The sequence below is a fragment of the Acinonyx jubatus genome, chromosome B3, assembly GCF_027475565.1.
Source record: "Acinonyx jubatus isolate Ajub_Pintada_27869175 chromosome B3, VMU_Ajub_asm_v1.0, whole genome shotgun sequence".
Taxonomy (NCBI): Eukaryota; Metazoa; Chordata; class Mammalia; order Carnivora; family Felidae; genus Acinonyx; species Acinonyx jubatus.
In genome coordinates, this window is record NC_069386.1 from 38,255,360 (window position 1) to 38,272,245 (window position 16,886).

General features: G+C 51.1%; 1 protein-coding gene across 14 annotated transcripts in view; it reads left to right on the plus strand.

Moving 5' to 3' along the window:
• The window catches only part of MEGF11 (multiple EGF like domains 11), a 358,471-nt gene that overhangs the window by 22,812 nt on the left and 318,773 nt on the right, over nt 1-16,886 (plus strand). The window lies entirely within an intron of this gene.

Genomic DNA, 16,886 nt, shown 5'->3' on the forward strand with positions numbered 1-16,886 from the left:
CCCTCCTCCAAAGTGAAGTTTCAAGGGGCTCTGACATAATTTGGGAGCCTGGAGGACCAGGACTGGGGAAGGCCTCGTATGTGTCTCTTGTCATTGGTGACCACTCATGTTCTGACCCAGTCATTGTCTGACGGCCTTATAACCCCCATAGTTGTCCCCAGCTCCCTTGGCAGATTATGTTTGATCTCCTTCTGTCACCCAGCACCTTGCATATATCTGGCAGGGCTCATCTGCAGCACATCCTTTCACGTGGGTTACACTTGGCCAGGGTTCTGATCTCTGGAAAGCCCTGCTCTGGGGGCCAGAGGGGGGTTGGGGTGCATAATAGGGCTCCTCTGTACCTGTGGGTCTAACGCTCCTTGATGTTTCCCAAGCAGTGTTCTAGGGAATTCTGTTTCTACAGAATGCCCTATAAAGGCTCTGACAAGTCCTGCAGGAAATGGACTCGCATGCTTTGTTTAACCCTTTGTTAAACTTATTTAACCATCTTTTCTTAGTCTCTGTAGAACTGTTAACATTCTGAGGAAACGGTGTTTGTTGGACCCACTTTGGGCAACAGTGAGGTAGGAAAGAGAGCACTCGACAGGGGGTGGAGATGCTACTTCTCTAACCTTGAACGTGTGGATCCACACAAACTGAGTGACTGAGCTTCAGTTTCTTTAGATTAAAAAACAAACCTGGTGCTGATAATGCCTCTTACTTTGCTGACATACTAGAGTGTTTTTTTAAAAAACTTTTTTCTTAAAAAATTTTTCTTAACGTTTATTTATTTTTGAGAGAGAGAGAGAGAGAGAGAGAGAGAGAGAGAGTGGAGAGAGACAGAGTGTGAGTGGGGGAGGGGCAGAGATACAAGGAGACACAGAATCCGAAGCAGGCTCCAGGCTCTGAGCTGTCAACACAGAGCCTGACGTGGGGCTCGAACCCACAAGCCGTGAGATCATGACCTGAGCCGAAGTTGGATGCTTAATGGGCTGAGCCACCCAGGGGCCCCTAAAAAACTGTAACAGAAAATTTCAAACAGATCCCCAAGTAGAGAGAGCAGCATAGTGTGCCCCCATGTCCATATTATCCTGCTTCACTGGTGATTTGCATTTCACCTGTCTTGTTTCATCTACTCTCCCCCCCCCCCCAACTTTTTATAAGGAGGATTTTGAAGATGATATGAAATTAAGTCTGTGAAAGTGCTTTGCACACTTCAAAGTGCTATACAAATGTAAGACATCTATCATTACTATTGTTAGGTTTATTATTTCTTCTTCCTAAAGTTCAAAGCGCGGCATAAATGTAAGGCATCTGTCATCATTAGTATTATAATTTCTTATTACTATCCAGTCTCGTCACCAAAAATGCCCAATCGTGTGGATATTAATGGAACTCCATTGGTAAGCTAGACCAAGCCCTGGCTGGGGGGTGGGGGGGGGGCGGGAAGTTTTTATTTTTTTTGCGGTAAGTGCACATAACATAAAATTTACCATCTTGGGGTGCCTGGGTGGCTCAGTCGGTTAAGCGTCCAACTTTGGCTCAGGTCATGATCTCACGGCTCGTGGGTTCGTGCCCCGCCTCGGGCTCTGTGCTGACAGCTCGCAGCCTGGAGCCTGCTTCAGATTCTGTGTCTCCCTTTCTCTCTACCCCTCCTCCGCTCATGCTATGTCTCTCTCTGTCTCAAATAAACATTAAAATAATAATAATAAAAAAAAGAAAGCTGAGGAAGGTCTCGCTGGAGGCTCTTCCTTACTGGAGAGGTTTTCTTCTCCTAAGCAAATTTGGGAGCTTGGCTGGTCCTAGAGGCAGCCGGAGGAATAAGACGCCCTTTCTGAGATACAGCCACCTGAGCACCCAGTGACTGGATGGCCCTGAAGGAGGACAGACGCTGGGCTTTTGTGAGGACACCAATTTCCCCCTCTCCCAGGAATTGCCGTCAGCTCCCTCACCAGGATGGGGAGTATGGACCACTGCCACTTCCACACGAACTTAGTGCGACCTCAAGACAAACAGAGCTTGGTAACTAACTAGTGGACAAATGAACCCACAAACCCCAAATAACCCGAAACTGTTAGAGGCCAGCTCATTGTCCCCGACCTGGGGCCGTGGACCTCACTGTCACCTGCTGCCTGCCTCTCCCCGTGGCCTGGGCTCTGCCAGGGGCCCTCTTCCCCAGAGGATCTTGTCGGCCCTCTTCCTTCCCCAGGGCAGAGACTCAGAGATTGGGAGTGTGCAGCCTTGCAGGGCCACCAAAGCTGTCGTCCCTCTGAACTGTCTTCCTAGAAGATAGGATTTCAGTCTTACAGCCTAACCAGTAGGGGGAACAAATAACTCTGTTGGCCGTAGATGCGTTTGGCTGACATTTTGCTCTTAAAACATATGAACCAGGAGAAAAGTTCACATAAAAGCATGTTATTTCCAATTTCCTTAGAATACTTAGAAGATTGGTAACTCCAGACCCGCGTTCCTGCCTGGCAACCTTGGTGGGAGCTGAATGGCAGCCTCCTGTTCTACTGGGTCTCGTGCTGCCTGGGTTGCCATGGCCCCTGGGAATCTTGGGCTCATTCACGTTCCTGGCTGGGTCCCGCAGGGGCATTTGGGTTGGGGACTTCACCACAGAGGGCTCCACAGTACTGAGAAGCCACAAGGCCAGGCACCCCCAAAGCTGTTTCTGCCCGACTTTGTTGTTCCTGGTCGTGACAATTCTGTCATCATGATTGGGCCAAGAACATTCTCCTTCTGTGATGTAATGGGGTCCTGGCAGGAAGCGGGGGGCACATTCAAGCTGGGTAATTGATTTGATGCGTGTTTAACAAAGGGACTGTTTACAAAGGTATGGGCAAAGTTTAGGAAAGCTGACAAAGGATAGGGCAGCACCCTGAGGCTAGCAACCGTGGGGAGCAGTTAGCATCCCTGGGCCATGTGCACTAGGGGAGGGTACTGCATAGAGAGGGCTGCCTGATAGGAATGTGGCTTTCCAGAAGACATTCGGCCAAATCGCAGTGACCCTGCTCACTCTCTTCCTGCCCTGCTTTTACTTCTGGGCTGCCCTGTTGGCCAGACCCAGCTGGAAGCCAGAGATCATGGGAACTTCAGCAATCTATTTCAGGAGGGGCCCAGACAGAGCGGAGAAGTGTGGAAGAAAAATCTGCAAGAACATTATATGAGGTTGATAAACCCTGATGCCTCAGCCGGCTGCGATAGGAGATGGTTCAGTCTGTGGGGGGCAGCTGGCCTGATCACGGGGAGCGGCTCCCGCTTTGGTGTGGGGAGCTCGTATTTCTGGGGGCAGGCCTGCCTGGCCTGGTTCCCTGTCCTGTTGGGTCTGGCTCCTCTCTAGTGTGTATCTGTATGTGGGTGTCAGTGGGTGGGCTCTCCCACCAGCGGGCTGCCCCTTTCTCTGGAGCTCCATAGTCTCCCCCAAGTAGCTCTAAAAGGATACCTAGGATAGCAGGAGGAGCGGGTCTGTCTGTCTGTGAGGGCTCCTGTGGGGACAGCCTTGCAATGAGCCTGAGGGAAGGGCAGCATCTCTTTATTGACTTCTATTACTTGAACACCCTCTGCGTACAGCATCTTCTCAAGAGCCTTCCTGCTGTGATACGATTTCAAAGGCTCCTTCATCCCAGATTATCTTCCCCACTAGCCTGCCTTGGATTTTGAGATCTTATGCAGGTTCCCAGCCTCAGAGGATGTCATAGCTTGAAGGACCTTTCTGGCCCCTCATTGGCCAGAGAGCAAACCGAGGCCCAGAGATAGGAAGTGACTGACCCCAAGGTCTCAGGGTGATCTGGGGCTAGAGCAGGAACAGGAACTTGTATGAGCTCCTGGGCTTGGGGTCTTGTGGCCTCCACCGCACCTCCCCTGGCAGGCGTTTTGGGGACAGAGTCTGACAGGGAGGAAGGGGCAATCCCGGAGGTTGGGTGGCTGGTCCACGTGGTCTTAAGAGAGGGGGATCTGGAGCATAAAAGGATTTGCTGTCTAACTGGGCCAGGGTTAGCTCTTCCCTGGGGGCTTTAGGGGATGGGGATGGGGATAAAGAAATAGAAAAGCCGTTTCCGAGCACATCCCGGACAGTAGGACACAGACCACGTCCGTGGGATGAACTGGGAAGGAGGACGCTGTGGGGCCAGGCTGGGAGAAGCAGGTCCCAGGTGAGCGGTCGGCATGGAGCATTGGCAGGTGTTCCTTAGAGGTGGAAGGCCTGAGTCCGGTTTTGCCACGTGGAGAAGCGATCTCGGGCATAAATCATCTTCTGTTTCCATTTGTACAGAGAGAAGACAGTAACACCTCACAGGATTGCTGTAGGATTTATTGATATTAATATCCAATATTAATAATACCGAGGATAAAAGCTATCACTTACTGAGGCTTACTATGTGGCAGGCGCTGGGCCCAGCAATTTCCGTGCATTATCTCCTTGAATCTTCACGGCAACTCCACGAGGAAACTGAGGCTCGTGATGCCTCGGCGGGTTAGTGGTACAGCAGGGCTCGATGAGACAGTGCAGGAAGGCATTCTCTATAAACCGCGAACCCCTGGCATGTTTTCTGATGACCTAAGAAAATGTTGCCTCCCCACCGCTGTCCATGTTTATTCCCCGCGGGCTGCCGGACGTCCTTGGAACCTTCTTCCAGCATGGCGGTTTTCAGAGCTCTCTCTGGACCCGGGTGTTTTCCACTATTCGCGCCACCACCCTGGGAATCCTGCCCAGGTACTAATTTTCTGAAGGAGGACAAGAGCCTGGCAAGTGGGAGAACAATCTTGTGACTGACCCGTTGGCCCCCTGTGCTGTCAGCAGAGCCCGGAGCCCTGGAGGGCCGAGGGGCTGCCTCCGGGTATGTGTGTGAGTGCGCGTGTGTGCGAGTGTGAACGTGTAAGTGTGTGTGTGAGCAGTGGTGTGCATGTGTGAGTGTGAGTATATGCCCGCGTGTTTATGTAAGCGTGAGGATGGGTGTCAGTGTGATGTGCGCATACCAGATGTGACCGGACGGGTCAAGCCTGCTGGGCCTCTGCTTCCAAAGAGCAGTCATTAAGGAAGCATTTTAATGATCCAAACCTGGGGTGGGGCGGGGGGGGGGGGGGGGGGCTGGCGCCTGGGTGGCTTAGTCGGCTAAGCGTCCGATGTCGGCTCAGGTCATGATCTTGCGGCTTGTGGGTTCAAGCCCCGCGTCGGGCTCTTTGCTGACAGCTCGGAGCCTGGAGCCTGCTTCGGAGGCTGTGTCTCCCTCTCTCTCTGCCCCTCCCCCGCTCCTGCTCTGTCTGTCTGTCTGTCTCTCAAAAATAAGCATTACACAAAGTAATGATTACCCAAACCTGGTGGGGAGCCTGGTGGCGTGGAGGGCGATGTCACCCATCGAGCGCTCGTCTCTCAGCTCCTCGCTGGGGCTTATCCAAGCCATGTTGCCTCCTGAACAGGCGCCTCGGCCACCACTTTCCTGGGGAGAGAGCTGGTTTTTATCGCCACTCTTAAGCAGAATGGGAGTATGTACATTGGGCCAGGGCCCTGCAGAGGCCTCTCCTTTGGGCAGGGCCGCTCCCCTCTCCCCTGTGACAGGAAATGGCTCCTGCGGGCTGGGCCTTCGAGCTGCTCCCTAACAGGCGCTTGGGAGAGGCTGGGCTGTGAGCAAGTGTGAATCCATGCCAGGCCACTCACTGCGACTGGGGGAGCAGATGGCAGGGCCGGGCCCTTCTGGCCGGCTGCTCCGCCGTCCGGGGCCTCTCCCTGCTGCACACCTGCCTCCCTGACCCAGGGTCCCCAGGACAGTCAGAGCACGCTGCCATGTTCTTCCTGGTGACCACGCCCTCTGGCACACGAGGGAGCAAAGACCCTTTTCCGTGGGGAGCAGAGGGGCTGACATGTTCTGGCTAAAGGGAGAGAGGGCTGGGGAAAAATCATATAATTCCAGGAGAAATGGGTGTTTGGAGCTGTTGACTGAACTTTGTTAAGACCTGCCCATCGCTCACCCCATTCGTGAGAGTCCCTCCCCGCTCTCGGGAAATAGTTTCGCCGACCCTTGTATAGAACTTACACGATGTCAGGCACTTCATATGTATTCATTCGTTGAATCTATCCAACAGCCTGAAGAGGTAGATAATGTTGGCGTCCCTTCATTTTACAGGTGACGGCACCGAGGCTCAGAGAGGTGAGGTAACTTGTCCAAGGTCACCCAGCTGGTAACAGGCAGAGCTGGGATTTGATACCAAGAGGTCTTGTTCTAGAGACTGCTTTTAACTGCTGTGTATACTACGTCCCTAGGTAAAAGTGGTCCTGTTGTTGATTAAATTTCCTCCATGCTGACTGATTCAAGGAAGGAGGTCGTGGTCAGTGTTTTGTGGGCCAAGCAGGGAGCTGACATCTTGAGGGAGGTTGCGATAGTGGCAGGAAGGTTCTCCATGGTAAGCGAGCCTCAGTAGAGGGCTGCCCCGGGGCTCAGGCTACTGGGGTCAGCCCTTCTTATGCTGCTCCCTTCCCCATATAGTAAGTGCCCAGCAAGTGATTTTTAAAATGAAAATAATTTTGGTGATGGCTTTATTGAAATATAATACACATGCCATACAATTCACTATTTAAGCGTACAATTCAGTGGTTTTTTAGTATCTTATTATAATCCAGTGGGATTTAGTATATTCACAGGGCTGTGCCACCATCACCACGATCATCCCAGAAAGGAACGCCTTACCCTTGCACAGTCACCCTTATTCTGTCTCCCCCAGCCCCTGGTGACCACGAATCTACCTTCTGTCTCTATGGATTTGCCTGTTCTGGACATTTCACATGCATGGGTTCATATCATATATGGGTTTTTTTTTTGTGACTGGTTTCTTTCACTTAGCACAACATTTTCAAGGTTCATCCCTGTCGTAGCATGAACTCGTCCTCCGTTCCTTTTTATTGCTGGGTAATACTCCAGTGTATAGGTTTTTAAAAATCCGTTCATCAAGACGATGGATGCTGGGACTACTTCGGCTTTTTGACTCCAGGAATAATACAGCCTTGAAGTTTTTGCGCAAGTTTTTGCATGGAAATGTATTTTTATTTACGTGGAGTACAACTGCCGGGTCATACGGTAACTCTGTGGTTAACGTCGGAGGAACTGCCAGACTGTTTTCCAAAGCGGCTGCACCATTTTCCATCGCTATCAGCCGTGTATGCAGGCTCTAATTTCTCCACATCCTCAGCAACACTTGTTTTTTTCTGTTTTTTCAGCAGCAGCCATCTTGATGGCTCAAGGTGGTATCTCATTGTGGTTTTGATTGATGTTTCCCCGATGATTAGCGATGCTGGGCCTCTTTTCATGTGCCTTTTAGCCATTTGTTTATCGTCCCTGGAGAAGTCTGTTCAGATCCTTTGCCCATTTTTAATTGGGTTCCAAGAAGAGGAAAGGAGTGAGTGGGTGAGCGAGCCTACCAGGTGTCAGACACTGGGGAAGAGGATGAAGAGGACCAGTCCTTGCCCTCAGAGAGCTCAAGGCCCAGAGCCGGGGACAAACACACGTGAGGAATCAGACAGATGCATGTGCTTGAGCAGCAGCAGGTGCAAGAGGCTGGGTCAAGTAAGGAAGGCTTCCTGGAGGTGGAGGCGTTTGAGTTGGATCTTTATGGAAGATGGGGAAGCGCAGGGCTGAGGAAAGGCCATTCAGGGGGGAGAACTTGCTCTGGGGTGGGAAGGTACCGGCAGAGCTGGGGAGCCACCAGGAACTAAAGGGCAGGGGGAATGCAAGGCAGGGCGGCATCTAGAGGCTGTTTTAAAAAATATGTATAAATACACACTTTTAAATGTATTTGTTTTGAGGTGGGGAGGGGCAGAGAGAGAGGGAGAGAGAGAATCCCAAGAGAGTCCCAGGACAGAGCCTGACACGGGGCGCGAACTCACGAGCCGTGAGATTATGACCTGAGCCGAAATCAAGAGTCAGACCCTTAACGGCTCACTCTTGGATCCAAGGAGAAAGTACCAGGAGAGGTGCCTGCATGGCTGAGAGGTATGGAGTGACGGCAGCCCCACCTGGGTTTAAATTTGCCATCCAGACTCTGCTTGTCCTCGAGCCCTCCTAACAGAACTGCTGAAGCTGCTGCTGTGGTACCGGGTGGGTCCTTTTATGTTGCAGTAATTATCCTGTCACCCACCAAAAATAATTTCATCCCGGGCAGAAGGAAGGTTCGGGGGGTATTGAAAACTGCTGCCGCGTAAGTGCGAGTGGCCTAATTGGGATTCATAAATCCACTTTTTAACAAGCACAATTAGGAATACTTACTGCAGGCCAGCTTGAGGAAGTCGGGAAAGCGCTGTTAGCTGGGGCATCTTTTATGTGGCTTTATTTAATGGGATGGAACACTTAGTTTGATCCTGGCGTCTCAATTAGTCACGGGGGGAGGCAGTCTCAACCTCAAGGTGGGATTTTACCCTCAAGTTTCATCCCGCGTAGTTTATTAGGCAATGTTACAGTGGGAAGAGAGGTCTTCTAGATTGTTCTTTGGGGGAAAGTGCCAACTCCCCCCGGGTTTGGGAAAAGATAGGAGAGGTCCCCCCCAAATTGGACCGGTAGTCTGATAGTGTGGACAAATACTCAAATAAAGAGGGTTCTATCTCCTCCCCGCTTTTTTTGTCTTAGGGTCTCTCAGCTATGCCAACTGCTGTGAGGAGGGTGGTGGCCTGACCAGGAAGGTTGAACTCAGGCTCGGGATGGCTGTGAAATCATGTGAGATCCAGAGGCGTCAGGGGGAATATGGTGGACACAGCCAGGGTCCATGGAAGGAGAGGCTAGAATGGGTTAGAATGATCTGGGGAGCTTTCAAGGGAGAAGCAGGGTTGAGGTGGGGCTGAGGATGGGCAGGAGTTGGGAATGTGGAAGGGAAGAGAGAGCGCTGGAACCGCCGTGGGCCCCCGACCCAGGCAGCCTTCTCCCCAGGAGGATGGCAGGCACGGCCATCAGCAGTGACGGAGCTTGGCTGTGCTGGGACCCATGCAGAGACGGCTGGACACGAGCTGGGAGGCCTGGGGGCTAGTCCTGCCCCTGCCTCCGTCTCACTGTGGGACTCGAGGCAGGTGTCTTCCCTCTGTGGGTCCCAGTGTCCTCTTGACTACTCTCTAAGGATCCTTCCAGACTTGACCTGCACAATAGGGACAAGGGATATTGGTGTTACTGCCTAAAGTAGGCGAAGGGTGCTCTAGGAAATTCCCAGGGTAGAAACACATGACACAGTATGAAAAGATGGAGCCTTTTGGGGATGTAAGGAGGAGCATCTGAAGATCTTCACAATGTGGGGCCAGAGCACTCATGGGTCTGGTCCGGTCTTCAAGAGACCCCCATAGATTTCCAATTGCTTCTTGTTAAAATGAATAAAGGATGGATGGAGGGGTGGATGGATGGATGGATGGATGGGAGGAAGGATGAGAGCATGATGGGCTTTGTGCCTGGTGTGAAGGAAGGATCCCTGGTTTAGAGTCAGGAAGGCTTGGGTCTGATCCCCATTCTGCCGTTATTGGCCGTGTGTCACTGGATATGTTGCTTACCTTTCTGAACCGAGGAAGAGGAGGTTATTTTCATCTGAAAAAATGGAGATTTAATGCTACCTATGTCATAATCTTGTTGTAAGCATTAAATGAAAGGAGATGAAGTGCTTGGCACACAGTAGGTTGGTTTTCCCTTTCTCCTTCTTACTCCTCACCCACCTCCCTGATTGGAAAGTTGGGGTTTTACCTGCTCCGCCTCCAGCTAGGGTCTTGTTGGGGTGCTAGAGAGATATATAACATGTGCGAAAGGTACTCTGTAAAATGTACTTTGCAATCATAAAGGTTGCAAGGCCATTTGGAATAGTACCTGGGCTAATGATGGGGGGGAAGACAGGGAGGGACAGTAAACGGGTCTCAGAGCAGGGGAGAGTTTGTGCTGTTCCCTATCAACACTGAGGGCTTAATGGCGGGGGAACTTTGCAGACTTGGTTGGGGCTCCCAGAGGGGGTGTTTGTTTTCAAGGAGGGCTGAGTTTCCGGGGCAGCCCAGCCCGTATGTGGGCCCAGGTAGGGAGATCTGGAAGAACTGTATTCTAGAGGCACTTGGGTTCCCAGGAGAACACCGTTTGACCTTGAAGGGTCGTTTGACCTCGAATCAAATGCAGTGGCGGGTCCAGAAAACAGATGGGAGGAGTTGCACTGGTTGGGATAAGATCAGAACTAAGGTTTACTCAGCACCATCCATGTTCTAGTGATGGCTTCAGTTGCTTTTACACACATCATCTCCATGGAATATAAAGGCAGTGTGTCATTATTCCGGTATGAGAATGTGCACACGAGGAGTCTGAGGCTCAGAGAAGTGAAGTAACTTGCCCAAAGCAGCAGAGTGAGTAAATGACAGGCCTGAATTGCAACCTGGGTTTGTCTGCCTCCAGAACTTGCTGGAAGTCAACTTCAAAGAGTAACATCTTTTTTATTTTAATTTTTTTTATACTTGTAAAACATAACGGAATCTCCCCAACGCTCCTTTCTAAAAAACCTTTTATTTTGAAATAATTGTCGGCAAAAATAGTAAAGAGTGCTCGGGCACCCTTCCCCTGGCTTCCCCCCGCCCCCATGCTAAATAGCATCTCAGGTAAACATAACATAAATACAAAAACTGGGAATTGATGTTGACATCATACTGTTAACTAAACTATAGATCGTGTTTGGGATTTCACCAGTGTTTCCATGAACTCGCTTTGTGTGTGTATCTCTGTGAATTTTATCATATGTTCAGATTCGTGGAACCCCTACTGCAATCAGGGTACAGAGCTGTTCAGTCACTACCCCCCCCCCCCAAAAAAAAAACTCCCTTGTGCTACCTCTTTATAGTCCAGCCTTCTTTCCCCACTCCCCTGGTGACCACTGATCTGGTTTCCATCACTCTAATTTTGTCATTTTGAGAATGTCATATAAATGGAATCACAGAGTATGTAACCTTTTGAGGTTGGCTTTTTTCATTCTGCCTAATTCTCCGGAGGTTTGTCCAGGTTGTTGCATATGAATTTGTTCCTTTTTATTACTGAGTAGTTTCCCGTGGTGTATTAGCCTCCGAGGGCTGCTGTAACGAAGTACCCCAAGCCGGCTGGTTTAAAACAACAGAAATTTATTCTCTTGAGGTTCTTGAGGCCAGAAGTCTGAAATCAACGTGTCAGCAGGGTGGTGCTTCCTTGAAAGGCTCTGGGGAGGAATCTTCCCTTGCTTCTTCCTAGCCAGCGACCGTGGCTGTTCCTGGCTTGCAGGGGCATTGCTCTAATCTCTGCCTCTGTTGCCACGTGACCTTCTCATAAGGACACCAGTCACTGGATTGAGGGCTCACCTTAATCCACTATGGCCTCATCTTAGCTCGTTGTATCTGCAAAGACCCTGTTTCCAATTAAGCTCATATTTGGAGGTTCTGGGTGGACGTGAATTTCGGGGGACACTATTCAGCCTAGCATGGGCGTACTGTGTGTGTATAACCATTTGCCCACGGAGGATATTCTGGTTGTCTCCAGGTTTTGGCTGTTACAAATAAAGCTACTATAAACATCGTAGTGTAGGTTTTTGTGTGGACATAAGTTTTTATTTCTCTGGGATAAGTGCCCGAGAGTGCAATTGCTGGGTCATATGGTAATTGCATGTTTAGTTTAAGGAAAAAAAAAAAATGCTGCCAAACTATTTTCCAGAGTAGCTGTATCATTTTAAATTCCTTCGGTAATACAGGAGTGACCCAGTATCTTCACATCCTTGCCAAAATTGGGTGTTATCGTTAATTTTTATTTTAGCTCTTCTGAATGACATTACACTGTGGTTTTAACTTTCATTCTCCTAATGCCTAATGTACTTCTTTGCCATTTGTATATTCTCTTTGGTGAAGCATTTCAAGTTCAAGTATGTACCTATTTTTAACTTTTTTTTTTTGCCAGTGGATATCACATTGTTCTGAAACTCTATGTTGAAGAGGCTGTCCTTTCTGTGCCAATACTTGTGGGCTTCCTTGTGGTGGAATAAACAGGCACTTAAGGCTGATTTTGCTGCTAAGGAAGCCGCAACCGAGGGAGGATTAAGGACTGGTTTGAAGTTTCGCGGCGTGTTCTCAACAGAGAGGGAGTTGACGTCCAGGTTTCCATGGTCCACGGACGCCCCCATTTTAAAGATGAGAAAACTGAGGCAAGGTAGTGGCAAAACAGGCCCTGGCTTCCCACCAGGGGCCCATCTTTTATAAAGCAAGCAGATGGGCAAGCCAACAGGACAAAAAACAAGGAGTTCTATGCTTTAGAGCTAGAACCCGTGTTCCCTGTCTATACCCCAGCCCCAGTTGAGTCTCAGCCAGCCAGAGAAGGGTGATTGGCTGTCAGCAGGGATCTGTGAAGTTGGTCCTAAATGGGAAAGGCAGGTTCAGGTGCAGATTCCGGGGATTCCCTCCCTGTTGGCTCTGAGAGCATCCTGACTCTTGCTGAGGAGCCCCGACTCCGATCTGACAGGCTGGCAGTGTTTGGGAACGACTGCTGTGGCCCCGAGAGCAGGCTTTTAGCTTAATTGAACCAAGTGTCTTAAAATGGCAACTCATCAGTCAGCTTTCATTTTGTTCCTGTCGTTTAATTGTATTCTCCTCTAGGGATTAGCCAAATCAATGTAAATGCTGGGTGATTCTGGGTTTTTTTCCCTCCATTTAAAAATTGGGGGGACACATAGGTACTTGTCCACTGTAATAACCCAACTGAGAACGATGAAAGTACCTTTCCTTAGTTGAGCGAGGCTCTCGATAAACCTTGTAAAATGGCAGCACTGGTACCCCGTTCTGAGAAGGATGCCGGTTAGATGAGCCAAGAGATGCTGAGCACCCACGGAGCGTGTTTTGGGAGTGAGGGCCCACAAAATGACAGAGTGGAAACCGGGGCCAGTGGGGACCGGGAAATGGTCTTTCTCAATCACTCATCTAAGGCCTTGCCTTTCAGGAGTGTTCCTGGGGAAGCGTGGAGTCAGGAGGCCTGAGTTCTAGGGGCACCTCTGCCAGGACCGGCCGCATACACAGGGGCAAGCCTCTTCCCCCCTCTGGGTCCCCTTGGCCCTGCCATGATGGACTAGGCTAGACAAGGGATCTCATGTCACCTCAACTTCTGTGGCACGTGCCCTGGCATCAACACCTGTGGAGAGAGAGGGCGGCGAAGTGGGGTGGAGTGTGGAGCTGGATGGTGATGGGGTCACACTGGAGCCTCCCCTCCGTGGGGAGGGGTGGCCCGCAGAGCTGTCTCACCACGAGGCAAGGGCCCGAGCCTTGGGAGCCACCCTCCCTTTGGCCAACTAACCAGTCATCGGATGCAGCTGCCCCTAGAGTTGGGGTGTGACCTTGACCCAAGTGGCTTTCTCTGGCCAAGGGTAATTCCCAGAGAGACTTGGAAATGAATGGCTCAGTCCTAAAGGGGGGATCTGAGTGGGCCGCCATAGCCTTCAACACATCCCCCCTCCGGCCTCCCTCTCCAGGTGCCCTGGCCTGAAAGACATCAGTCTTTGGGGTGGAAAACCTCAATTTCCATACTCCTGACGGTCAGCTGCCTCTGGCCTGGACCAGGGTCTGAGCGGAATAGAGTTCTAGGTACACCGCGTCCCCTTGTGGCTCATGTGGGACCTGGGCTGTGCCAGTGGAGAGGACAAGGTGGGGGTGAGTTGGCTCAGCAGGGCCCGGGAAGATGGCAGCATCTTGTCTGGTCTTCCAGACAAGTCTTCCTTGCTGAACACCGGCAAGGTCCCAGGCACTGGGCACCATGTTAGTGTGGCACACGCGAGGGTCTGAGTGTGACCCGGCTTTGCCGTGCCTCGGTGTCTCCTTCTTGGCGTGATGGGGTGTATTTTAGAGCCAAAGCCATCCTCCTGGATATGGATCCCCTTACACGGGGCGGTGGGTAATTTTTAAGGGGAATCTAGAGTCCTTCCCCAAACACCCCAGCAGGCCAATGGCCGCCACTGAGCTATCACTCTTGCCTTAGCATCAGTGGAAGTTCCAATTTACAGACCGTGGTTTTGGAGGGACTTGGTGACAGAAGCCATCCATCTCTGCATTTCAAATTTATTTTATTTTATTTTTCCAGCCCGGGTGCCTGTTCTGCTGTGAACTCTATCTGTCTAATCAGCTTGCAGGCAGTTGAAGGAGAGTGGGCGTCCCCTTGATCTGGGGGGTTTATGTGCATAATTCCCTTTAATTCATCTCAGACAGGGCTTTGAGAGCCAGGTTTGAGAGTGGTTTTCAAAGTCTTTTGCTGGAGTTCAAAGATGCATCTCTCCAGCCGGGCCAGTAAATTATCGGAGCAATTCGCCATGAGTTTCCAATGTGGAGCAAATTCCTAGGACTTCTCGGGGGCGGTAGCCCTCTGCCATTGTTCCCTTCCCTGGCACAGGTGGGGACTGTGGTTTAGTCTGTCTGGACGGCGCTCTTCCCCATGCTGCCTGGACCCCATGCACCCCAACCCACCAGCCTCTGCTGGCCCCTGATCCCATAGACCCTCCTGCTCCCTGTTACAATCTTATTTTGAATCTGTGCTGTTGCCCCATTTTTTGCGGGGGGGATGGGGCGGATCCCAGGTCAATTGTGCACTCCGGTGCCGACGAAACCTTTATTCTGAGTGTACGTCTTCACACTTTATTTGCCTGTATGATAAATGCAATTTCCACATCAAGACTATCAGTCATTTTCTGATGTGATCTGTACAGCTCTGCCCGGATTGAATCAGCTCCTGTATTATTGTGACAGTTTATTTGGTGAAAAAAATGAAAGAAGATGTGTAAATTAAAGTGGAGGTGTGCTCGGTGTAATATGGAGGTTCCAGGGGCGCAGGGGCCCCTGCCGGCTGGTTTCCATCCTCCCTTACTCCCTGCATTGGGCTCCCAGCTCCACTGTCCTCTAAGCTCAGGACAGAGACCAAGGCAAGGGCACAAAGTGATGGTTGGGGGCGGTAACGATGCTGGGATATGTCAAGAGACAAGCAGACAAAGAGTCAAGATGCACAGAGACTGGAACTCAGGCTTAGCATTCTAGTGTTAATGCAAAGGGCTGGAGGTGGGGAGGGGGTGTGGAGAGGAGCGCGCGCGCGAGAGAGCGAGCATTATAACTCTGAACTAGAGGTTAGTGGCAAACAGGACATCAGGACCCTCTCCCTGGATTCCCTGTGAGTCAGCCGTTTGCTGACTCAGGGTAGCAATCCCTTTCTCTTTCCTTCTCTTCCCCTCCCCTGCCCTCTCCATCGAGCTTCCAGGCACACTCACAGCGCCCCAGCTCTGCGCTGGGCCTTGGGAGGGAAAGGCAGCCTCTGCATGTGCCGAACGTGCAGGAAGGATGCCCACGGTGCCGTGAGCTCCTTTGAGGAGATGCCAGGCTTGGGGGTGATATGCCAAGGAAGCAGACCCAGCAGTGCGGCGAGGAGGAGGGTGTGTGGATGCCTGGAGGAGAAAGGAGGTCACTCTGCCCGAGGAGTCCTTGGCGGCAATGGGTTCTACCTGGCCAGCCTCACATGTAAGTCATCTCAATTAACCAAGCGGCCACTTCTCCCCTCCCTGAGGCCCGTCCCTTTCCCTTTTGCTGTCTCATTTCCAGCTGCTGTTGGCCAGGCCGAAGCCAACCTAGCAAAGCAAAGGCCTGCTTCCTGCACAAGACCCCCAGAATACATTTTGAGCATGCTTGCCCCCTGCAGTGTGAGGACCAGAACGGGGAGGGATCAGGCCACCCTGATTTGGTGGGAGAACTTGCCTGAAGCAAGGACGGAGACAAAGTTTTGCTCTGGAAGTAGCCAACTCGCGCTTAGGCTCTTGCCCCCTGGGTATACCCAACTGCTCCGGAATCTCAGGAAGAGGGGTGGGTCAGGGTTCATTTTCTCCATCCCGGACGGTGACGAGGATGGTTCCCCCAGTCGGGGAACTTCCTTGGGGCCTCTGACTTCCATGGGACAGTCCCTGGTGGTGTGCCCCTGGGGGGAGGAGCTGGTCTGCTTAGCCACCGGCAGCACGGAGACAGAACGTGCGGAACTGAGCTCTCTACAATGGCATTGTCCAATACTGTAGCTATTTGCCACATGTGGTTATTTAAATGAATTAATTAAAAACAAATAAAATTAAAAATTCAGTTCCTGGTTGGAAAAAGATACACCGTGCAAGCATCGATCAGCAGAAAAAGCATGAGTGGCTTTATTAATATCAGGCAAAGTCCACTTCAGAGCAAAGAAAATTCCCAGGGAAGGGGAGGGACATTACATAATGACAAACCGGTCCATCCTTCACGAACACGGAGCAATCCTAAAATGCATGCAGCAAAAATTTTGTTCTCTGACCACACCAGCTACGTGGCCACTGTACTGGAGAGCAAGATGTGGAGCATTTCATCACGGCAGAAAGTTCTATGGGGCAGCATCGGTCTACATTTGCTAACCGCACGTCTGTTTTGTTCACTGCTATAGCCCAGCGTCCAGAAGAGTCAGTCCCCAGCGCGTGATAGGCTCTTAACATTTCGGAGACCTTAGGAGCTCCTGCCCTGGTGCCGCCACCATCTTGCTGTGTGACCTTGGACATGTTGCTTCACCTCTCTGGGTCTCTTCATCCATCAGTCAAAGGATTGGCGTCATCTCTGAGATCCCTTTCAGCTTTAATAAGCTATGATCTGAAGAATCTAGTTGGCTTATTTCATTTATTTTATTCACAGGGAGGGATCAAAGAGAGCAGGAGAGGACAAAGGGACAAGTTTGATTTTTTAATTTCAGTCCTGAGTTATCCGTAGCTCACAGCACACCCCCCTCCCCCGCCCCCCAGCCCCGGCCAGTGTAGGGATTTATAAGCTCCTATGACTTGTCCTTCCTGCTCTTCCTTGTGCTATAATTTCCTGATCCCACCAAAGAGCTTCTTGGCTCTCCCCAGCTCTGCCTTAAACCCCAGGCAGGTCTGCAAAG